The following is a 24,883-nucleotide window of genomic DNA, read 5'->3' on the forward strand; positions in this document are numbered from 1 at the left end:
GTAGCATCTACTTGCTAATAGAGTTGAAAACCACATAACCATTGGATACAATTTAACATTTAAGACATTTTCAAAAGTTGAAGGATGTTCTGAACATTTTATGTTTTTTCTCTTTCTCCAGTATCTTAAGAGACATATAGAGAATTAAGGGAGAAATTGTTCCATTGACTGTAGACTAAGATGAACTAGTGAAGGGATAGTACAATTTTTGATTGTAGGGACAATCCATACCAAACAGATTGTGAAGAATGGTAAATTATTTCCTTACTGTCAGTGGTCTTCAGTCTAAGACCATATGGCTGCCTTACCCCAGTAGGTGTGTGCCATCACTGGATCCTCACCAGTCTGGTACCCTTTTACTCTGGAATCTACATTCTGAAAGCCCCACACTGAAAGCTGTTTGATGAAACCTACTACTATTTCTAGCTACTATCTCCTTATTCCCTTTTTCTCTGCAAACTCCTCTAATATGTCCTCTTCAGCTATTGTCTTATCTGTCCCGTTCTATTCATCCGCCTTTGCTAAATGACTTCTTTCAGCCTACTATGTGCTAAAAATGTTTTTTTGAAAGATTTCTTGTAATAATCTTATTAAAATATTGAATGGATGCCTCTTAGCCTTTATGCTGAATGACCTCTCTTTTCATAGCAGTGATACAGGAGAAAGAATACTGCCACCTACTACTGTCCATGAGATCCCGAACAACTTAGAAAACATCAAAAGATTTGCACAAAAATTGTGTACTGTATACATATGTAGAGGGGTGTTATTAGTGGCCACTCATTTCTTCTTGAACTGTTTCTCATTATATTCTGAAGCACTGAATTTGTTTCTTCATTAGTGTCATCGTTGGCTTTTCCTCATTCTGCCATTCTGCCACTGGTTCATCCCAAAACTGTTCTGGCCCTTGATCACAAACATTTGATGAGCTCCTCCATTTCAATTTAAGATTAATATTTCTAAAACACAAGTGATTATTTCTTAGTCTAAAATCTCCATGAAATTCCTGTAACTACAAAAATAAATATTCATTTCTCCAATTAGGATTCCAAGTTGTCTGTCATCTGGCCCCAACCTACGTTTCCAGGTTTATCTCCCAAAATTCCCTGGGTGCCAACTAACTCTAGTTCGTTGCCCCTTCTTTTCTTTTGCTTGTGCTGTTTCCTCCACTTACTGTGCCTTCTTCAGCTCCTCTTCTCCTGCCTGCTCAAATCATATGTACCTTTACAAAGCTCATCCTAAATATCATATCCTTCAGAATCATTAAAAATTAACCAAATTCTTCCTTTAACTCAACATAGTCCCCAATTTGTATTTTTTCTTTCGTACACTCACCTATGGGAGGGTGTTTCATATATTTCTTTATAGGGTCTAAGTAGACAGTGTATAATTCAGCGTCTAATACATAGCAACAAATGAGTAAATATTCTGAATATTTTGTTCCAGTATGCAAGCAGTTTCCCACTACTTAGGCTTAAATTCTTTGAAAAAAATCTTAAACCTCTATGAAAAAGTCAATATTTAACTGAATAATTAATTTTAAGTTTTAGTTTAAGACCATGTAACATAGGCTGCTGATTTAGTGATGTTTTATAACTGCTATGTTGAGATATAACTCATATACCAAAAAATTCATCCTTTTAAAGTTAGAATTCATGATTTCTAGTATATTCACAGTTATGCAGCCATTGCCCTTATCTAATTTTAGAACATTTTCATCATCCGAAAAAAGAAACCCCACACCTGTTAGCAAGCATTCTCTATCCCCACTTCTCCATAACCCCTGTCAAATACTAAGTTACTTTTTATCTTTATGAATTTGCCTCTGCTGGACATTTCATATAAAATTGAATTATATAATATATGGCCTTTCGTGATAGATTTTTTTCACTCAGTATAATGTTTTCAAGGTACATCCATGTTGTAGCATGTATCAGGATTTTATTCCTTTTTATGGCCAAATAATATTTAATTTGTATGGATATACCACATTTTGTTAATCCACTCATCAGCTGATGGACATTTATGTTGTTGGGTCATTGATTTTTAAAACTGAAAGGGAAGCCAGTGATTGTCTAGTCAAATGACCTCCGATTATGGATATGAAAACTGAGGCCTAAACAGGTATTCCCAGCCCTTTATATACGGTTACTGATGTTCTTATTATTCTAGATGCTAGGTTGATACAGTGTGATGTGAGCATTCATTCATTTTTTTTTTAAATTAATTCTTCCATCTAGTTAATAAATATTTATTAAATACCAATTCCTTATGAGCTGGGTAAACCAAAACAGTTATGGTCCCTGTCCTTATGAAGCTTACAATCTAGTAGGGAATGAGTTTGCAATCAAATAATCACACAAATAAATACAAAATTAGGACAATAACAAGGGCTGTGAAAGAGAGAATCAGGAATTGACCTAGTCAAGGAGGGTAATTTAGCAGTGATCTATGAATAAGTAATAATTAACTAAGCAAAGAGAGTAGAGAAGAACATTCCAGGCAGAGCAAAGGCCCTCTGGCTATAGGAGCATGGCTTATAAGGGGGGAATTCAGGAGGCCAATGTGACAGGAGAGCAGAGGATGAGAGGACCATGGGGCAGGATGAATCTGGAGAGATAAGTAAGGCTAGATGATGTAGGCCTTCCAGGACAAGGGAAGGATTTTATTCTTTATCCTAAGAGCATTAGACCATTGAAGTATTTTAATCCCAAGAGTAATGCAATCAAAAAGAAAATGTGCATTCTCTGAGATTCTTAATGAAAGCACATTTCTCTCTTAGGACTTCGATGTGTTAGGAAAGATAAAACTTGCTGGATAATACATATCTGCTTGCCAAAACTTGGGGTAGAATCTGTGGCATTTAAAGTTTTCTTTTATGTGTTTACTGCATTCTTTGTTATTCAAAGTAGAAACTTGTGTTATTTTTACAAAATAAACAAGATTTTTATTAAAATTCTCCAATTCAGTTTTGTAAAGAGCTATTCTTTCCAATCCTCCTGTAAAATAAGCAATCAAAGCTACTTCAGAAGTAATTAATAGATATGTAAAAGTCACATTTTTTCCACTGTGTGATAACAATGTTTCAGAAATGTAAAATCTAAAGAGCACTGAACCCTTTCTCTAAATTGCAAGTGGTTAATACCTAATTCTTTAGCCCAAAAGCTTTTAACCTGTGGTCCATTGGCTCTCAGGAGGTATATAAATGGGACACAGGAGGCTTTTGTACAAATAAAAGTCATGCCTATAGGGGCATGAATCCAAAGCTTTCATTAGATTCCCCGAAGAGTTTATCATGCAAAAAAAGTTAAAAACCAGGGTTTTTAACAAGACAGACAATCCATAAATTACTATGGAAAAAAAAGTTCCAGTTTATTTTTAATCAGCTATAGAGGATTAAGGATCCCTGGTGGCTCATTGGTTAAAGTGCTCAGCTGCAACCTTTTGGGCTCCTTTTAATCCTCTATTAAAAAAAATAAAAATAAAAAAACATTGCTGTCGAGGCGATTCCAAGTCATAGCAACCCTATAGGACAGAGTAGAACTGCCCCATAAGGTTTCCAAGGCTGTAAATCTTTATGGAAGCAGACTGCCACATCTTTCTCCCTCGGAGCTGCTGGTGGGTTAGAACCACCAACCAAAGGGTTGCAGTGCCATTCAAACCCATCAGCTGCTCCACAGGAGAAAAGACCTGGAGATCTGCTCCCATAAACATTATAGCCTAGGAAACTCTATGGGGCAGTTCTACTCTGTCCTGTAGGGTCACTTTGAGTCGGAATCAACGTGATGGCGTACAACAGGAGGATTAAGCTTATATAGTTAAAAACAACAACAAACATTTAAAGTAATAGCTATTACTAAGCTAACATTTTGAGAATGATGTCCTTTTTTTTTTTTTATAACTGATGTATTGACAGTCAGAACAATCATGATCATAACAATAGGATTAATTACATTTTCCATAGCAGCTATTTCTCAATTTGTGCTGCCTAGATCACCCTCTAAGAGATCATGTTGCGTACTTGTGAAGAATGTAGATTCCTGGACCTACCTCAAACTTATAGAATCAGAATCTCTGGCATGGAGCCCAGGACTCTGAATTTGTAACCAGGACACCAGGTGATTCTGATGCCCACCCATATTTGGAAGGTGCTATAGAGCAAAATAGCAACTTATTCTCTGTTCACCATTTTGACAAACCAGTCTTACCCAATTCCTTGAGTTATATAGTAATACTAAACCAAAAATCCAAACCAGTTTCTGTTTTGTCAATTCCAACTCATGATGACCCCATGTGTTGCAGAGTAGAACTGTTCCATATGGTTTTCTTGGCTGTAATCTTATGGAATCAGATCACCAGGCCTCTCTTCCATGGTGCCACCAGGTGGGTTCATATGGCCCACCTTTAGGTTAGTAGACAAGCACAAATCATTTGCACCACCCAGGGACAATAAACCAAAACCAAACCCATTGCTGTCAAGTTGATTCCGACTCATAGCGACCCTATAGGACAGAGTAGAACTGTCCCATAGGGTTTCCAAAGAGCGGCTGGTGAATTCCAACTTCCGACCTTTTGGTTAGCAGCCAAGCTCTTAACTACTTTGCCACCAGAGCCCCTGCTGTTTGGTGCTGTGTGCCATCAAGTCAATTCTGACTCATAGCGACTTCATGTGACAGAATATAACTGCCCCATAGGGTTTCCAAGGAGCAGCTGGTGGATTCAAACTGCCGACCCTTTGGTTCACAGTCAAACTCTTAACCATGGCACCACTAGGGCTCCCCAGGGCCCCTAGTACCCTGTAATAATCACTAAGTATATGTCAGACCTTGTGCAAGACGCTTTCCTAAAGTAGTTCTACAAGAAAGCAGCTTCGTTATCCACAATTTATAGATTAAAGGAATTGTGACCCAGTGAAATTAAATAGCTTACTACCTAGAGGTCTAGCTGTCTCCAAAGCCAGTCTGTCATATTGCTATAACTGCTACACTAGTTTCCTACTGCAAAAAAGTCTCCAGAAAAAGAAAGTATAACAACCCCAGTCAGCATCCACGGAAACCCACAGTCTTCAACCAACTTATAGACATGTAATGAACAAAGTATAACAAATAAGCCTCTCTTGCTAAGCACATCTGTCTGACACTTTTCTAAAAGAGGCTTCCAGAGGTAACACTGTAGAGCAGGAATAGTAGTGTGAATGAGAAAACTGCCTCAAGTGGTTACAATTTAACAAGTAGGGAATATAAAGTAAAACCAAACAGTATATTATGTAAAGTGACTCCAAACCCTACCTGCATATATTGTTGTTAGCTGCCGTCGATCTGGCCCCTGATTTATGGAGACCCCATGCACAACAGAACAAAAAGCTACCCCATCCTGCACCATCCCCATGATTCATTGTGGATCCATAGGATTTTCGTTGGCTTATTTTTCGGAAGTAGGTCGCTGAGCCTTTCTTCCTACTCTGCCTTAGTTTGGGAACGCCACTGAAGCCTGTTGAAATCATAAAAACATGCAAGCCTCCACTGACAGATGCGTAGTGGCTGAGCGTGAGGTCCATTTGGTGGGTAATCGAACCCTGATCTCTCACATGGAAGGCAGGAATTTTATCACTGGACCAGCAGTGTTATGACCGCCACCCCGGCCCCCAAAAAGAGAAAAAATCAAACCAAAACCAAAAGCAGGACAGAAAACAACCTGCGTAACTTGGTAAATGAGCTGGAATATGGACTTTGGAACTGATTTTAAAACAGAACCTTTTCCAAGGGTTTGTTTTGCCTAAGGGAAGTGACTCTCTGACGTGTGGGCTGTAGCATGTGAATTGGGCTTCATTCCATGTAACACCTATATTGGACACTGATAATGAAATTACTTTAAAAAATCTTGATAATCCTCTCTATTTTATAGGCTTTAAATATGATAAATTGTTACAATATTTCAACAGTGACAAAATACAAATTTTATAATTATTACTGTAGCTATAATTAAAAAATGTTTGCATTTTATTTAGGAAATCATTAGATTAAGATATTTACCTTGAATTTTTAGGAAGCTTTATTAAAATGACAATGATTTCTTCTTAAATATCTTCACAGATTATTTATTTTGGGGGAAGAGGAACAGATTTTAATTCAAATTACAAAGATAAACAACTCTGTTTATGTGCGTAACATTCAAAACCAATTCTCTGGGAGATTAGGAGCCAAGGTTTGCCCTGGGTCCACCGTGACTGAGTTTGTCTGCTGCCATGTAATGGCATAAATCCTGTTCTTTGTGGACTCCATTGGAAACTGGCTGTGCTATTCAGCAGGCAAGGACAGCAAGTAATTTGTTAAATAAATGAGAGAACAATTAAATAGACCTTTTTATTAAAACTGAAACATTAGAGATCATTAAGTGAGGCTACACATGGCCAATATTTGAGGACATGGAAAATAACTGAAGGATATCTTTTATGGTATTGCATGGGCATAAAAAAGTCATATTAGAACAAGTTTCAAAGAGAATCTTAGTTAAGAGCAGAGCAGCTTACACCTTTTTTCCAGCAGTTTAAGGTCCTTCCTTATATGTTAGTCTGGAGCCCTGATGATGCAGTGTTTAAGAGCTTGGCTGCTAACCAAAATGTTGGCAGTTCAAATCCACCAACTGCTCCTTGGAAACCTTATGGGGCAGTTCTACTCTGTCCTATAGGGTCACTATGAGTCAGAATCGACTTGACGGCAACAGGTTTAGTTTTGGTTATATGTTGGTCTAGCGGTAGACATTATCTGTTTTCTTACTGCAAATTAATAGAAGTCTGTATTCCAGATTTTAGTGTTATTTTAAAGTTATATCATGATCTGTTGAGTCTTTACTCCTTCATGTGTACACTCTACTGTAATGGGTTTCAGTTAATTCCTGGAAGCTTTTATTAAGATTACCTTCTATTATACTGGGATTTCATACCCCTCTCTGGTCACCAGGAAATCTCCAGAGAACCAATAAGAGTAGTTTAAGAACTTAAAACAGGATGGTCGGGGTATAGGAAAGCATATTCAGTTCATGCTAACTAGATAGAGCCACCCAAAACTTGAGACAAAGAGGAAGTCACAAATGGCTTCCAGTCTCCTTTTGACGGTTGTTTTTTCCCATTGTTTTAACTGAATGAGTTTTCTTTTTAGCTAAATGACTTTCAGGTTGGAATTAGATTAAAAAAATAGAATGGATGTGAGATGAAAAAAGTAAAATCATAAACAACCAAAAACAACAACACTATTGTGAGGATTTGGAGTCCTTCACTAAGAAGAATCTTCTTTTAAAAAAAAAAAAGTGGCTGTTGAGTCGATTCCACCTCATGGGAACCCCATGTGTGTCAGAGTAGAACTGTGCTCTATGGGATTTTCACTAGCAGATTTTTTGGAAGTAGATCACCAGGCCTTTCTTCTGAGGTGCCTCTGGGTGGACTGAAACACTTAGCTGAGTGCTTAGCTGTTAGTGCCAGCCAGGGACTCCTGAAATATTTCTTAAATCTGAAGCTCCTGCTAAGGATGAAATAAAGCAAGTCACTAGGTGCAGAAGGTACCCACAGAGCAGACTGCGGACCTTCATGGTGCTGGGAAAGTCCAGGATTGATGGGGGAAGTCATTGGGGTGGGGGGAGTTGCCCCACACTTGGAGTTGGACAACTCTTAGACTCCAAATGTGATGTTTTGATTGTAATGAATAATTGAGAGCCATGTTTTTAAAAGAGAATACATTTTTTAAGTCTCAAACCTTCTGTTTAAAGACTGCTGACTATTAATTGGCCTGGCGTAGCTCTACAAAACATTCTCAGAGTGTGAGGTGGAAACCCCATCTCTGAAGCAAACGTTTGTGCCTGCAAATACCAACAGTAGCTGATGTCGTCTCAGGGGAGCCCAGGGGAATTCAAGCAAAGAGCTGACACCCCTCACATTCCTACGGAACAACAGTAATTAGAGCAGCTGGAATATTCATAACCTCATCAGCTCACTTGCTGATTTTTCAGCCCAGACTTTAATCTTATTTTTATATGTTTTTGTGTAAATCAGTCACATCTGGCTTGATTAGAGAACGTAAGTGGCCACTAGGAGCTTTAGATTAAAGCCTTTTAGGAACATGCAATGTCCCAGGCTCTCTGGTGTCTCGCCATAGTTCTGCAGAGTCTATCTCTCTGCGTGCACCCCTTCTTCTTCCGTTCCAACTGCCCTTCATCTCAGTGGTGTCTGTTTGCTTAAATCTAAGCCAGTTAAATAAAGCATAATAGTAGAACACCCTTCTGAAATAAGCACAACGGAGGGGAACTGCATGGCCACCAACAGAATTATAGAAGAGGAAAACATTGCGAAGAGCTTCCCAGCAGACGCTCTGCCTTCTCCTTTGCCTCCTATTATAGGGAGGCAAACTCTTTTTTTTGTTACCAGCATCTCTATGCCAAGTCCTCCCCTTTTGTTTGGTGAAGTGTTAATGATACATCCTTTTGCATCTTAATATTTCTAAGATTACTGATGCGAGAATTATTGTATCAGAACACCTGGGAATTAACCTAGTGGAATCACATGTGTTTCAATGCTAGCTTTTATTTTGATATATTTTCTAAACCAACAAGTAATATTCTCACTCAATTTAAGACAGCCTCACTTTTTAAAATGAGTTATTGCAGGCAATTTCTTTAGTAATAAAATGTTGGCTGCCACTGTTAAGAAAATAACTTGGGGAGAAAAGAAGACATTTCAAATTAGCGTTACAGAAGAGGGAGGGGTGGGTGCCAACTTAGTCCCCACTGTGCTAATTAAGTTATCAGGCATTGCCTCTTGAACAATATGCAGCAAAAGATGAAGGACTAGAATCAGCTGGAGACCACCCTTAATTGTAAACTCTTCCCCAAGACGTCAGTGATTTGATGAAATTCCTCTGTTTCTAGAGCTTTTAGCTCTGAGGGCTATGAGTAGATTTGTCAGAACTTTATCTTTCCAAGATCAAGTCAGATGGCTGCAGCACAGCTTGCCTTTTCCTCTCTCCAGAATGGTCCCCTTTCCTGAATGCATGCCTTTTCAAACTACTCAGCAAATTATCCCGTCAGTGGGATGACACTTTCCAAACCGTATTCCTCCGAGGGTGTGGGAGCCCAGGTAAAGAACATCAGTCAGCTGCACTCCGACTTTTGCAGACTGCAGCTGGAATTTGAATGCTCGTGTTGATCTCCAAAATAGCCTGGTGCTCTATCACCGGCTTCAGCCCAATGCCTCCTCCGTGAAATCTCTTTAAGCTGCTGCAGGTGACAGATGGCTCCCAGCAGGTGAACTTGGCCGATTAATGAACAAGACACTGTCTTGTCCTGGCACAATCTTATCAAAGACACATGAACTTAAAAAAGGCAGTTGAATGCTAAGCAAAACTAAAGAGCAGAGTTTAAGCAAAGAAACCACAGATCAGCATGAACATAGGGCTTCCGCTCAAGTTAATAATACATAGTGTCTTCAAGAGGGTATACAGTAGTGCTACCAAACCAAAAAAAACAAACCCGTTGCCATCAAGTTGATTCTAACTCATAGTGACCCTATTGGACAGAATAGAACTGAACCATAGGATTTCCAAGGAGTGGCTGATGGATTCAAATTGCTGATCTTTTGGTTAGCAGCCAAGCTCTTAACCACCGCGCCACCAGGGCTCACAGTAGTGCTAAGCAGCGAAGAAACAGTATTTGAAGACTGATATTGTCACATCATAGTTTTCCACAATTGTCAAAGCACTTTTCCAGAGATGATTTTATTTAATCCTTAACACCAGTTCTTTTAAGGAAAGTCTCATTAATAGTGTCCTTTTTACTGATGATAAAACTGAGGATCCAAAAAGGCCAGCCTAGTATTCCACAGGCAGTAAGCGATGGGCCAACTTCTATATCCATAGTTGATGTTGTTTTCATTTTAGAGACCTGGTTTAATTGAATCCTAATCAGAATGCTTAGGAAAATTAACTGTTATCACTAATTCATTAGGCCTTTACTACTCACCTGCTTACAAATCAGGGAAGCAGTAGGTCAGATATAAGGCGGTGTCATCGCTTGTAATAGAGGAGTTCATATACACAAACTCAACCAGCATCAGCACATCTTTGCACTTGCCACGATACATATTTCAATTCTTCATTCATTTGACCACTAGTTATTGGGCAAATACTTTTTGCCAGACAGAGAGTGTAGTGTAGTAAATACAAAAGAAAATAGTCCCTGCCCTTCTAGCACTTACCGGTTAGTTAGGGTTGGGGGAGGAGAGCAGACATTAAACAAATACATAATACACAATGCTGGTAATGGTATAGGGAAACAGTCAGTGGTAGGAGGATAAATTGTTAGTACCATTTCAGAGACACTTTGAGAATATGGCACCGTTATTTGAAATACATCGTATACTCTTGCATGGCTTGATTTTTTAATCCTGCATATGTATTTGTTTTTAATTCAAAATACTATGAAAAAAGAATTCATATATTTGATAGAGGTGAATGACTTGTAGTATTGAAAGAAGTCACAAAAAAGGGATGAGGATATGAATTTCTTTTACTTTCAAGGAGGCTTAATTAACAATATTAATTAACAATAATAATTAATATTCATATTAATGCCAAATAAGCGATAAAAACAAGAATTGTATATCAGTGGACAGAAACTTTCTTGGAGGTGGTTGGGGAGACTTCATAGAGAAGAACGTTTCAATTGAACCAGGAGTTGGCAAACCTAGAGGAAGGAAGGGAGGAATGGAGAGAAGAAAGAGAGAAAGAAGAGCACTTTACAGTTGGAGAGGAGAGAAATGTGAATATGGAATGAAACGGACAATGATAGGTCTACAAAAGAATTAGTCTAGGAAGATGTGAGGGCTTGCAAAGATATAAAGTAGGAGATAAAGTTGAAAAAGTTGGGTTTAATCAGAACGTAGAAGCCTTTGAGGCTAGGCTTAGAAATATAGTTTTTATTTTTATTTTTGCCTTGAATACAAGAGTGAAATTATTGAGTGGTATCCTGGCAAGATAAGTCTTGTGGTGTCTGTGATCCTGCTCCATTTTCTTTGAGCCTCTCCCAGTTTCTTTTCCTGATACCACATGAACTTGCCTATCTGCATTAATTTATTTATTCTACAATTTAAATAAAATTTACCATTTGTGTGAAAATTGGAAACAAATGAACAGATAGCTTTCTGTCAAGCAAAGAAGTGCTACATTTCTTCAGATTTGTTCTGATTCTAAGCAGAAAAAACAGTGTAATACACAAATAAGTGAAAACACTGACACATGTGCCCCATTGCAGCCCAATTCATATTTTATTTATAAAATATTTGTTTATGTTTATATAGATTCCATCAGAGTCAGCATGTGTTAAAAATTTAGCAAAATAAGATGTTAGCTGATGTCACTGAGTATTATTATTTGTTTTCAACTCTTTTTAACAAGGATGGTATCTAAATGAGACCCGAAAGTAGCTACTGGATACCCCATCATGCCTTATTCACCTTTGAGATGGAGATATTTATGGCTCACCAATATCCATTTATCCCCCATGTTTCTCAACCCCTTGCATTTATGCAGAGCCATGAGATTAGTTCAGTTCATTGGGCTGTGATAGGAAGTGATGTCTGTCACTTCCATATTAGGCATTAAGAGCCAGTGTGCAGCCCTCGAGATCCCTTCTTCCCCTCCTTCGGTAATCTTGGAGCTCATGTGTTAAGCCTCAAGAAAGATACATCTGGAGAAGGGCACAGAGAGACAGAGGTGGCCTGGTAGTCACCCAGCTGGCATCAGGATTTGTGTGAGCAGGATATAAACCTTTATTGGGTTGCACCCCTGAGACTTTACCCTGACTTTTTGACTAATACAGTCCTTTATCCTTTGCTTATTTGTATCCTATTTTTGCCCTCCTGAACTATCCCCATGAGATCCTTTGGAAAACATTAGACAGTTTCTACTAAATTAACTTAACCCAGCCTGCTAGGCCTCAGCAACAGCCGGGAGTATCACATCTGGAAATGAAAGAAGAGAATTCTTATCATTTACCCTACCAAGGTGGAGTCCTGGTGGCACAGTGTTTATTAAAGCGCTCGGCTGCTAACGAAAAGGTTGGCAATTTGAACCTACCAGCCGCTCTGCTGGAGATAGATGTGGCAGTCTGCTTCCGTAAAGATGACAGTCTTGGAAACCCTATGGGGCTGTTCTACTCTGTCCTATATGGTCACTATGAGTTGAAATTGACTCGATGGCAACAGATTTGTTTGCTGTTTGTTTACGTTACCAAGATTCTGTGGTCAATTGAAGGCCGTATGCTTTAAATAGGGCCTTTGTTATAGGTTCTTAATTCTTTCAAGTGTATGTTTTGAAATACTTTTCTTTACAAGAAACATATTTCTCCTAAAAGGAACTTTGACAAAATCCCCAAGAAAGGAATAATTTTTCCTGATTTGTTCAACTATCAGTGACTTTGGTTCACCGTGAATTTCTGCTACTCACAAATAAGTAGAGATAATGAACTGCTCCTAAACATATTCGGGAATAAAAATGGTTTAGTAACATGTTAGGCTAAATGGTGTTATGTGGGCAATTGCTTTCGTATTTAAAAGACTGTGCGGATTGTGGATATTTTCCCAACAGTATTAGCAATTCAGTCCTCAGTAGCTGAAATCTTGTTATCCTGGACAAGTGTACTGAATTACATGAACTGCTCAAAATCATGTAGAACAGATTAGTAAAGGAGGTGGAAATAATGTTATTGTTTATTTGAGAGCTGACCGAATAGGCTAATGCTATTATGAGATTAAGCTGAGCCTTCAGAAACACTGTTTAGGATTCCAGCAACTTCATACATCTGCTTATCTGATAAAGTCTATCAAAAACATAAAATGAATGACCAAATCATACTTATGGTAGAATGTGTTTTAAAGGCTAAATGAAGAGTCTATACCGGTCCAACAGTTCAGGGAAGATTTTATCTTGATGTCTTATTACTTCATCAATCATGGGATCTTACATTAGTTGAAGAAACTACACGTTGGTACTATCTTTTCCGTGAGATTTTATATGCATGAATTTATCATTCCAGCTTGAATGCTATCGATGGCCAATAACTTGCACATAAATATGCCAACAGCTAAACATGTTTTAGATGCAACCTCCGTGCGTTGTGTGCACTTCCTGTTTATCTGAGTGATGAGCTAGTAAAAGCTGATTTTGTTTATAGCTGAACAAATGTTTATCTTGGCTTTTTGTTAAATGATTTATCCAGTTTACTTTGTGATGCCAATGCACGTGCTACTCTATCATGTAAAAGCTAACTCTTAATTATGGCTGTTAACCAATTGACTTTGGCCAGCGTTGTCAGCCGTGATTCTCAACAACAGTCATACCTCACTCTAAGAGGCTTCAGAGAGTGGCATGAGCAAAGCCCATAGATGTAATGGGGTGCTCAGAACTGCAACTGAGTAAGTTTCAATTTGTTCAAGAAGCTGAATGTGCTAAATGATAAATATGCTTAGTAAGTATTTCTAGTTAAATGGGAGTTGCCTTGGATGAAATACCGCATCTCAGAGGAGCCACAAAGCCTTTTGCTTGAAATTATGTCCTTAGCCAGAGCTGAACTTGTAAAATCAACTCGATAGACAGTTGGTATATTGTTAAGCAGCTCAGTCACTTTTTAACTATTATGCTAGGAAAAGCACTTAAACTCTCTTGCCCTCAGTTTTTTCATCTGTAAAATGAGGACAATTATAGTTATCTGCCTTAGAGGGTGGCAGTGAGAAATAGATGAATTAATATATATGAAGTACTTTCAACATTGCCTGGCACAAAATAAATGCTGTATAAATGTTTGCTAGTATTATTTTAGGGGTGATGTAGCCACTTATATAATGTATCTAATTCTATAACTGTATCAGAGAATATTCCTAACAAAAAACTATTAAAGTCATTTAATCCTTTCAAGTGATAATAAAAATTAACGCTTCAACCCATTCAGTGTGAATTTAAAATAAAACTGTTCAATTGTATGTGCTTTTTGGAATAGACCAGAAGTTGCTTTTTAAAAATAAATCCCAGATGGCATTTATCTTTTTCTCATAAAATAAAGGCTGGGGGGTGGGGGAGACAGTCATTTTAATCTTTATAATAAACAAAAACTGCAAAAGTCAGGATTATGGATAAATGGGGCATTATTTTTATAACAGATACTGGGAATCCTCAATTTTCTATGAATCATCTCGCCCTTTGGCCAGTAATTTCCTAATTCTTCTGGGACAAATTAACTTTTACATGTTCAGGGTTTGAATTTCAATTTGTTTCATATATGAATATTCCATTAATTTTTAGAAATACTGTAAAAGATAGGATATTATTTTCAATATTGTTCTTAATATTACTCAGATGAACATATTTTTCCACATCAGGAGCCAGCAAATGTTTTCTGTCAAGGGCCATATAATAAATATTTTCAGCTTTACAGGCCATACAGGGTCTGTCGCATCTACTCAATTCTGCCATTGTAGTATGATAGCAGCCATAGACAGCTCAGAAATGAATGGGCATGGCCATGTGCCAATAACACTTTATTTAGAAAAAGAGGCAACAAGATGGATTTGGCTCACAGACCATAGTTTGTTGATCCCTGTTCTGTGGAATTCCTATTGTTTGTTTCCTATTTCTCCCAGGCAGGGGCAGATTAACCAGTAAGCAAGGTAAGCACGGGCTTACTTGTGCTTGTTTGCTAATCTGTAGTGAACAGCTCCATGTGTTTTTCACCACATCTTTGATGGAAGCAGACTGCCACGTCTTTCTCCCATGGAGCTGCTGATGGGTTCAAATCCACTGACCTTACGATTAGCTGCCAAGTGCTTAACCACTGCACAACCAGGGCTTCTTAAAACTATTCTTAAAAATTCCTTAAGTAGTCTTTAGTTATTGTGTATAGAACTCTGTATAGTAATGTTATGTATATTCCCAATTTGAGAATCGTTGAGCTAGGCTGAAGGAAAAAATGCTATATGCAAATGTTTGGGCAGTCAAACTTTTCTTTCTAAAATAACTGTCAAATTAAAATAAAAATAAAATAACAGTCAAATTATTAGAGGGAATGCTGGAAAATTCTAATGTGTTTACTCTTGTCTGCAGCATTTACTTTTTTTAAATGTAAGCCTTTCTAACCTTAATATGCATTAATAGATTTGTTTGTTGCTGCCCATTGAATGTGAATCCTCATAGATTAAATGAGCTAGTACATTAAATGAGCTAATACTTAAAAAGCATTTAATGCTGGACCTGGCCCAGTCCACATGGTTTGCTTTTGAATCTGACTCTTGTCTGCTCATATCCACATACACATTGTTCTTTGAAGGGTCATAGAGAAGAACTGAGCTGTCTGCTTCTGGTTCTTCCAAGTCTGGATTTCCTGCTGGGCATCACAATGCAGCTAACAGCTATCACAGTTTGAGAGTGTGTCTCAGGATCCCTTGTTGTTTCTGTTGTTGGTTGCTGTAGAGTTGGGTCCAACTCATTTATGTATAACAAAATGGAATGTTGCTCAGTCCTGTGCCATCTTCCCAATTATTGAAGACCTATGGATCACAACAGGATCCCTTACCTGTAGAGTAACAGCTACCCTGATGATATGATAAGGTCCACCCTAAAAAATAAAAATAAAAAAAATCTTTAAAAACTCATTGCTGTCAAGTTGATTCCAACTCTTGGAGACAGCATGTGTTAGAGTAGAATTGCTCCATAAGGTACCAGGGGGAAATCATACAGGCATTGAGAAATACACATAGATATACATAAAGAACACATCTAAAGTAAGAGCATCAGCTCTGCCCCTTGCTTTAAGAACAGCGCCTTATGTATGTACTCTGAGTACTGTGCACTACTAGTCTTTGCTGAAGAGGATGAATGGTTTATGAAGCAGAAAACAATCCTAATGTCTTCTAGTTTATTTCTAGGTACCACTTCAGTCAAAAGTATTTTTCTGCGTTGTTCTAGGTGGAATTTCTAAGCAGAAATTCCAATTCAGAATGACTTTCAGAATTTTAAATGTCAAAATAAGTTTAGTATTCTGTGGAGGAAATTTAATTAATTTATTAAAAAATTCCTCTCTCTCCTGTGCTGGAGAGAATCAATGCAGACTGGGCTAGAGGCCCAGTCCTTTAAAACTTACTAGATGCAATTAACAATTTACCAGGACTAAATATATTCTCTTGGGAGAGAGTATGGTTGCCTGCTATTTATTAGCTGAAAACAATTTAAAAATTTGTTTTTCCTTACATATAATACTTTTGAAGCTTCAGAAGAGTGAAGATAAAAAGTGAGAAAAAGCATACAAATTAGCATTTTCAATGCTGTATTCCCTACACCTGAAACAGTGCCTGTTGTTGTCTTCGTGTGCCATTGAATCAATTCCGACTCATAACCGACCCTATAGGACAGAGTAGAACTGCCTCATAGGGTTTCCAAGGAGCGCCTGGTGGATTCGAATTGCTGATCTTTTGGTTAACAGCCTTAGCTCTTAACCACTATGTCACTAGCGTTTCCAAAATAGTGCCTAGCAGGTTGTATATGTTCAGTCAGTATTGTTAGTGAATGTTAACCCATTGCTGATTCCAACTCATAACGACCGTATAGAACAGAGTAGAACTGCTCTGTAGAGTTTTTAAGGTCGTAAATCTTTTACGGAAGCAGACTATCACAGTATTCTCAAGCAGAGCATATGGTGGATGCAAACTACTGACCCCTCAGTTAGCAGCTGAGCGCTTAACCACTGTGCCTAAATTAAACACATAGCTTTTCTCTTAAGGTGACATGTTTCTTGATTTATATCACTGGCTTAGAAATATAAGACCAACTTATCCTAGGCAAATACACAGAATTGTTCAGCAAGACATAATTTATAATATTGAAAAATTGGATTCAATCAACCAGAGATTAGATAAATAATGTATTATACATTTAAACAGCAGAATACATACAGATGTTTAAAATGGTGATGTAGCTCTTTATTTATAGGCATAAAAATATTTGGAAGCATATATATGCCTATATAAATAGTAATCATTTCTTGGTAATATGATTAGAGGTGATATTAACCTATTTTATAGTATTTTGTGTCACTGGAATCTTTTACAGGGAGTATATATGATTTTATGATCAGAAAAAAAATTTGGAAATAATCATGAGCTGTAAATTTTCAAGGAGGGGGAAGGATGCAGTTGGCAAACAAATGTAAAAGGCACGTGTTATTTACATAAAAATACAGTAACTAAGCTCATAATGCTTCTAAACATTTACATGAAAACATAAAGTGCAACAAAATACACATCATCCTCTTAGGCTTGTGTATTTCAATAAAGAATGACATATAATGCCCAAATGACCAGTCACTTCTTTATGTACTTTTTTTTTTCTTTTTAAGTCTACTTAGTCAAAGTTTATTTAATTTTGGTTGGAGTTTGCATAGGCAATGTGAAGAGAGTTTACGATCATATTTTTAAGTGGAAGGCCAATTAATATTTGAAAAATAATACATGTTTTAGCAAGAGTAGTTGATGCTGGTTTTGACTTTGACTACAGAGGAACATCAGGGTTTGAATTTTCTGAGCAGAAAATAGGGTTGGTAAAGTTTTGGAAGTACAGGAGTCAAAAAAGAACAAGAGTGAGAATCTTAGGGCATTTCAGTGGCAAATATATGACTGTAAAGAACCATCAGGAAATCCTTCTCATAGTTACCCAAATACAAAGAGAAAGCTACAAGTAGAATTTTATGTTGAGCTATGTAATGTAGCTAATGTATATGGATTAGATATTAAGTTATTAATTATTAATTTTTTTACAGAAAGAAACCAGAACATATTATCAACCCTTTGAAAACACAGCTTAACAAACTTTACCATTTTACCACTTTCTTGAAAAGGTAAGACCCTTTCTACTATTAAAAAGTTACCCAGAAAAGATTAGTCCAAAGGACTAATCGATCACAACTACCAGAGCCTCCACCACACTGAGTCCAGTATAACTAGATGGTGCCCGGCTACCACCACTGACTGCTCTGCCAGGGATCACAATAGAGGGTCCTGGACAGAGCTGGAGAAAAATGTAGAACAAAATTCTAACTCACAAAAAAAAAAAAAAAACAGATTTACTAGTCTGGCAGAGACTGGAGAAACCCTGAGAGCATGGCCCCCGGACACCCTTTTAGCTCAGTAATGAAGTCTCTCCTGAGGTTCACCTTTCAGCCAAAGATTAGACAGGCCCATAAAACAAAATGAGAGTAAAGTTGCACACCAGCCCAGGGGCAAGGACAAGAAGGCAGGAGGAGGCAGGAAAGCCGGTAGTAGGGAACCCAGAGTCTAGAAGGGGAGAGTGTTGACATATCGTGGGACTGGTAACCAAAGTCACAAAAGAATATGTCTGCTAATTGTTTAATGAGAAGGTAGTTTGTTCTGTAAACCTTCATCTAAAGTACACTAAATAAATAAAGCACAATTAAAAAAAAAAAACAGAGCTACCCAGAAATGTGAAAAACTACTCTTTGCTAACCATATTTTTGTTGTTGTTGTTTTGGGTCTTTAAATAAATTTCAATTCAGTTTAATAAAGAAGAAATACACTTATGAATTCTATGGCTGATAAGTTTAGAATTACTAAAATAGCACTTCATAGTGTTTGGACTGATTTCATACTAAAAGAATGTCAAGATCTCGCTCTGAAATGAGGACTGAGCTAAGCCTGTCTCTGCTGCTGTTGTCCCTGATACCAATAACGCTTCTTCAGCACTTATACGTACCAGATTTGGTGCTATACAACTTATTTTACATAACTAAATCATTTATTACTTACAAAAACCCCATGGGGTAGATACGGGTATCATCCTCATTTTATAGATCGAGGGCAAGGAGGAAGCAGGTAGGTGAAAGAGTTCACTCAGAATTGTCTCTGCGGGTTCTAGGAGTAGCAGGGACTAAAGAATACCAGCCCCAGGTGTTATTGCGAGAGTACCTTCAAGTTCTGATAGAAGTATCTAGCAATCAGATTCTCCTACATTTTGAGTAGTTATCTATAAGCATATTAATCTAGCTAAAATCTATCTGAATTATGGATAAAAAAAAAATAAGGCATTCACAGAAAGAGCCCTAGCAAGCAAATTTATTTTATGTTTGCACTTCTTACTTATAAGATGGTTGCTTGAGTCAATAAAGGAATTTATATGCTTGAGCTCAGTTTATAAGCCAAGGCAATCTTTTCCTTTATTTTATATCTTACTTTAAATTCAAAAATTCCAATGATAATAGCAGGAAAATTTTACGAACAGCTTCCAAGGGAATGACTTCTTATTCTAGTAAATGAGAATGCATTTGATTTTATTTCTTTTTATTGGAAATACTGAATATATAACCTTAAAATTGGCAGCAGCAATATTCACTTTACAATGTTTTTATTTATTTAATTTTTAATCAAGAAAATTTACAAAACTTTAAAAGGTTAATGGAGAAAATATTATATCTAAGTACCTGCCACACAGATTAGACATATGCTAATAGTCAGCTATATTCAAATAGTAAAAAAAAAACCATCACAGAAAGAGCAAGGCTCACCTTCCTCCTTTTCTACTTTCCTACTTTTCTTCCTAAGAGGTGTCAAATCCTGAAGTTGATAAAAACCTTCCTATGCATGTTCTAATACTTTTATGGCATGTGTTTAAAATAGTATGTCATATAATTAATTACATTTTAAAAGCTTCCATAAATGGTATCATATTGTAGATATTCTTTTGCAGCCAGCCTTCACCTGACATTATATTCAGATAATTATCCATATTGGTACATGAAGACCAAGTTGACTCATTTTAACTGTGTCAGTCTTTTGGTGCTTAGTATTGTGAATTATTATTATTTCTAAATAACTTTCAGCATTTTAAAAATGTAATGCTAAAATGGGTTAAACATGACTCACAAAGCATCTCTGGGATTTGAGTATAAAGAATCCAAAGTTCTTAATAAATAATCACATGCCTATCCTGTTTATGTTTTATTTTTTCCTATTAGAGAAGCATTTTTATTGACTATAAGGATCTTACTAATCTAACTGGATTCATAATTTTCACTGTTTTTGCCATAACATGATAATTGATACCTGTTTTATTTCCCCATAGATGGAAAATTGGCTATTTCCAAATATAGCATAAATACGACCTTTGACATTTAAAATATACATAAAACGAAAATAGTTTCATTTGGTCCATGTTAATTAATTATATTCCCTTAGAAGTTAAAAAAAAAAAGTTTTGTAATTTTTAATCTTAATTTATAGTACCAAAAAATACAAAGACATTAGGAGCAAATTAGCTAGGTGGAAATGAGGAAGCCATTTAAGAGCAGAACATATAAATATTTTAATTTATTTTTTTATGCAGTCTCTTACCTAATAATACTAAAATTGGCCACTACCTAATGTTGCTTAGATTGCATTGTGTCTTCAGAGTTTATATCTTGTCATCATTTATAGATGGGTGAAGTTTATCTGTAAAAAGATTATTTTCAGTAGAAGAGTTGTTGTTTTTACAATATTCCCAGGAGCAGCACTTAATGAGTGTTTATGGGGTTGAGATCATTTGGCAAGAGAAAGTCAAACAGTAGGACCACAGTACCTCCAATGGTTATTGAAAAGAGAAAGAAAACCTGGTATTTTCGTTATTCTCTCTGAAAATAAGTACCTTGAGTTGCACTGATTACTGTGTGATCAGCATTCAGCTCCTGTGCCATAGCACTTTTTGTAAATAATTTTAAAGGCAGATTTAACATTCTCAAAATAAGTTCTATTGGTAGATTACGATACCAGATATTCCCTTTAGGAAAGTCTATCCTAATCACTACTATCAGCTAGCAGTCATACCCAGACCCCAGACTAGTTCTGGCTCTTATTGAGCAAGAACCTATGCCAGGGTTGAGGTTTTGTAGAGGCATCTCTCATGGTTAACTAGAGACAGAAAGAGGGAGAATTGCCCACAGGCTCTGGCTGGAGTTAAAATAACAATAACAGTCCTCCTACTTAACAGGCTGAGTCATAAGCACATTCTACTCGTTTCCCGGCAATTCCAAGCAGATTGTTTGGGCTGGAATTCTGTAGGCAGAGGTGGGCACCACCTGCTGCAAAGGCTCTAGTTCTTGTTAGGAGTGTGCTGTTATAAGTTTGGTCTTTTAACAGTTTGGCCAAATGGAGATAGAAAAAGAAAAAATGTGGTACAGATGGGCATTTTCTGAAATGCTTACAATAAAAAAATGGTGGTGCAGGTGTGATTATTAAGAGTTTAGGCATTTTACTGGCCATGAGTGTAAACCACTTAAAGAAGGAGGCTTAAACTACTGGAAGTTTCAAAAGTCAAATTTTTCTGAGATGTTGTTTTCAAAAAATTCCGTAGGCCAGTAACAGTGGCATTGCCTTAGTCAGTTTGGAGAAGGGGTTGAAACTAGTAGAAATCTACTTTTTGCTTAAGCGGAAGAGGGAAAATTATTCTGTGGTGAGTAGGGTACCTCATAATCCAAGGGCTGGGAAGGAGTTGGGCCTGATGAGGAATGAGAACCCGGAACCAGATGTGAACCAGGAATCAAGGGCACCATTCTCCCAGTCTCTCTGGGGTCCCTCAGCCTTGCTGCCCTGTACTTCATTTTGAATCAACATACCTCTGGATGCCTCTTTTATGATATAAGACTAGATTTCCCTACTGTTCTTAGCATAAGCACAGTTCTCAACTTAACCTACCCATCAGGGCCAGCCTCATACATTATCTATATATCAATTTTTATTCCCAGAAAGGGTTTTATTGGCCCAACTTGGGTTGATACCTACTCTTGAGCTCTATGTAATAAGGTATGTTGTTGTTGTTGTTAGGTGCCATCGAGTCGGTTCTGACTCATAGTGACCCTATAGGACAGAGAACTGCCCCGTAGGGTTTCCAAGGAACTGCTGGTGGATTTGAACTGCTGACCTTTTGGTTAGCAGCCAAGCTCTTAACCACTATGCCACCAGGGAAGAAGGAAGAATGATGAGTGAAAGAGGTCCTGATGCTGGACACTCTCAAAAGCTATTAAAATCTCTAGGTGCATTTTGTTTTCTCTCTCACTCTCCTCCTCAATAAATTCCCCTTCATTGATAATTGGCACATAAAGAACCAAAGAGTAGGATGTTAAGAGATTAGAAGAGCAGAGGTTGAAGCCAGCACCCATTAGAAGAATAAATGGGTGAGGATTTTTGGTTTGTTCTTGTGTAATTAATATTTCAGAGAATTGACATACTATTTTTCCTTTATTTTTCTGAGATATTCATATTTTATGATTGTCAGGTCTGATTAAGAGTATTCTTTTTCATACCCTGGTCAGTGTTCTTAAATTGAGGACATTCATAAACCCTTGAAAGTCCTCTCTCTCTCATTGCCCCTTGCGACAGAAAGTAGAATTTTACAAGGTTAAAGAGAGTAGCAAGCAAAGAAGAGAATCAGTGGAGAGCAAACTGACCATCGTAGACAAATTTGGAGATGTAACAAGCAGCTTGACAGAGTGTTTCAGGTGCAAAGTAAGCATTCGGTCTGGAGCTTGCCACATTTTTTCTGCAAAAATAAAACCGTTTATAAAATGTATTCCTCTGTCCCTCCAGTTCCTTGTTTATATGATGCAGCATGAAATAGGTGGAGTTAGCAACACTTGTGCAGGTGTGTGTATGTCTGTGTGTTCACAGGGACACCTTAAACCAACTGAGTATTTAAATAAAAATAGTTCCAAAAAAAACATATTTTTATACTAAGGATGAAATTTAGCACAAACATGACCATGAGTATGGGACACTTTAAAGCCTCAGTCCTATGTTAATTTAAACTGATTTTAATTTGGGATAAAGTATGGTGAGGAATTTCGCCAGCAGCACTTCAGCCACTGATCTGTGGACTTACTATTTCGCTGCGGAGCTGAAGTGCCATTTACCTTGCAGTGATGTATTTGGCTCATCCCTCTTTTGCCATTCAGGTGTCTAGTGCTAGTAAAAAATAGTGGAAAACGAGCCATTTTTTCAATGATTTTAATCTAATCTCAGCACACTACCTGCCCAATTCTCACTGAAATTTACCAACACCTTTTCAAAGCATTGATTTTTCACAAGAAGGAAAAGAGTGTGTGATGAAGCAGGCAGAATTCTTTTCATTTATTCATTAAAAAATATTTTAATGTCTACCTGTTCAAGTCTTAGTTCTATTTGGTTTGGGGAATCCAAATATTGGTAAGAGGTAGTGATGACTGCCCTCAGAGATCTGGGAATCCAAACGGATTGGAATAAGAAATTGTGTAGACACAGGAAACACTAACGTGTTAAAGAAACAGCAAGTCTGCTTTAATTGGGTTATGTAGGGTAGGAGTACGGATTGAGTCAGGGGAGTAAATTGGAATAAAGAATTCACGAGCTATGAAGCTAAAAAGAAGCAGATGTTACCAGAGGACCAATCCAATGGCTGTGCCATCTTTGCTCCAGCCACACTGGGAAAGCATAGGGGCATAAAGAGGCTAATTTGGAAGACCCAAAAAACCCACTGCCATTGAGTCGATTCCAATTCACAGTGACCATATAGGACAGAGTAGAACTTCCCCATTGGGTTTCCAAGGCTGTGAATCTTTACGGAAGCAGACTGCCACATCTTTCTCCCACAGAGCGGCTGGTGGGTTCAGACCACTGACCTCTTGGTTAGTAGCCAAGCGCTTTAACCACTGCATCATCACCAGGACTCCTTAATTTTGGAAGAGTAGCAGGAAACGCTCTTTTCTCTGGTTTGCTCTCTCACTTCTCCCACTCCAACACCCACAGGCTCTGCTGGTTGCTGTCAGGATTGCTGTGCAGGCAATAAATTAGGAGAGTTTTAAAAATTTGTTTAATTTAACCCTGTTACTTCTTTTAGTTTCATCCTTCCCTCCCCACCCCCCCATCTCAGTATATTCTCCAAACCAAGTGCACTAGTTAGGATTGGTTAATGCTATACAAACAACCAAACATGTGTTATAACTTAATTTCTTGCTCATTTAACAGACCTGGATTAGTATTGAGGTTGGCAGGTTTTCTTTTCTCTCGTTATCATCCAGGGACCCAGGCTTCTTCCACTTGTTGCCTTGACTTGTCTTTGTTTACATACAGCTGCAGAAGGACGAAGACCCGAGGAGAAGCACATGGTAGTTGTATATGAGCCAAAGTGTCCTGGAAGTGTACCTATCACTTCTGCTCACATTCTACTGGGTAGACTTCAGTCACATTACCATGCCTAATTGCAAGGGAGGGTAGGAAGTGTTCTCTAGCTGTGTGCCAGAAAAAAAGAAGAAAGAGCTTTTAGTAAACTGCTAGCAGTCTGTCATACCAAGGGAAAAATCTGCCTGTAGAATTAATATATTTGAACAATTGGATAACTCAAACTGTAACAAGAATAAATGCCAGTCATATCATAGAGATAAAATTTTGAATCAGAATTTCAATATCATGTTAAAATAGTCAAAAATATGAGCTATATCAGTTTATCAAAGTTCATTCTTATAGGAATACACAAATAAGATATTTAAAAAACAAAACAAAAACAAAAAAACTTTCCTTATACAAGTAACTGTGATGTCCGAAAGAATAATAGCTAAAAAGGGTGATGCCTAGTACTGCTGTTGGTTTTCTTCAATAGCAACTTATCAAATGAATCAATTGACTAATAGATATATAAATCTTCTTTGTGGGGCAAACTAAAAATGTGCTCTCTGTTGAATTTCTAAAATTCATTATAAAGAACCATGAATTGGTGTGGTCAAATGAAAACTCACTTTATTTTATTTGACTATACCAGTAAAAGGGATTTGCCCTTTTAAG

The 24,883-nt window shown here is 37.3% G+C and overlaps 1 protein-coding gene across 3 annotated transcripts in view; it reads left to right on the plus strand.

The window, feature by feature from the left end:
- The window catches only part of MAP2 (microtubule associated protein 2), a 293,387-nt gene that overhangs the window by 178,746 nt on the left and 89,758 nt on the right, over positions 1 to 24,883 (plus strand). For all 3 annotated transcript variants that reach the window (XM_023731221.1, XM_004376275.3, XM_004376274.1), the window contains one exon: positions 17,845 to 17,922. The gene's annotated coding sequence lies outside the window, so the exon portion shown is untranslated. The remainder of the gene's footprint in view (positions 1 to 17,844; positions 17,923 to 24,883) is intronic.

The sequence above is a fragment of the Trichechus manatus genome, unplaced genomic scaffold (genome assembly GCF_000243295.1).
Source record: "Trichechus manatus latirostris isolate Lorelei unplaced genomic scaffold, TriManLat1.0 scaffold00041, whole genome shotgun sequence".
Lineage (NCBI taxonomy): Eukaryota > Metazoa > Chordata > Mammalia > Sirenia > Trichechidae > Trichechus > Trichechus manatus.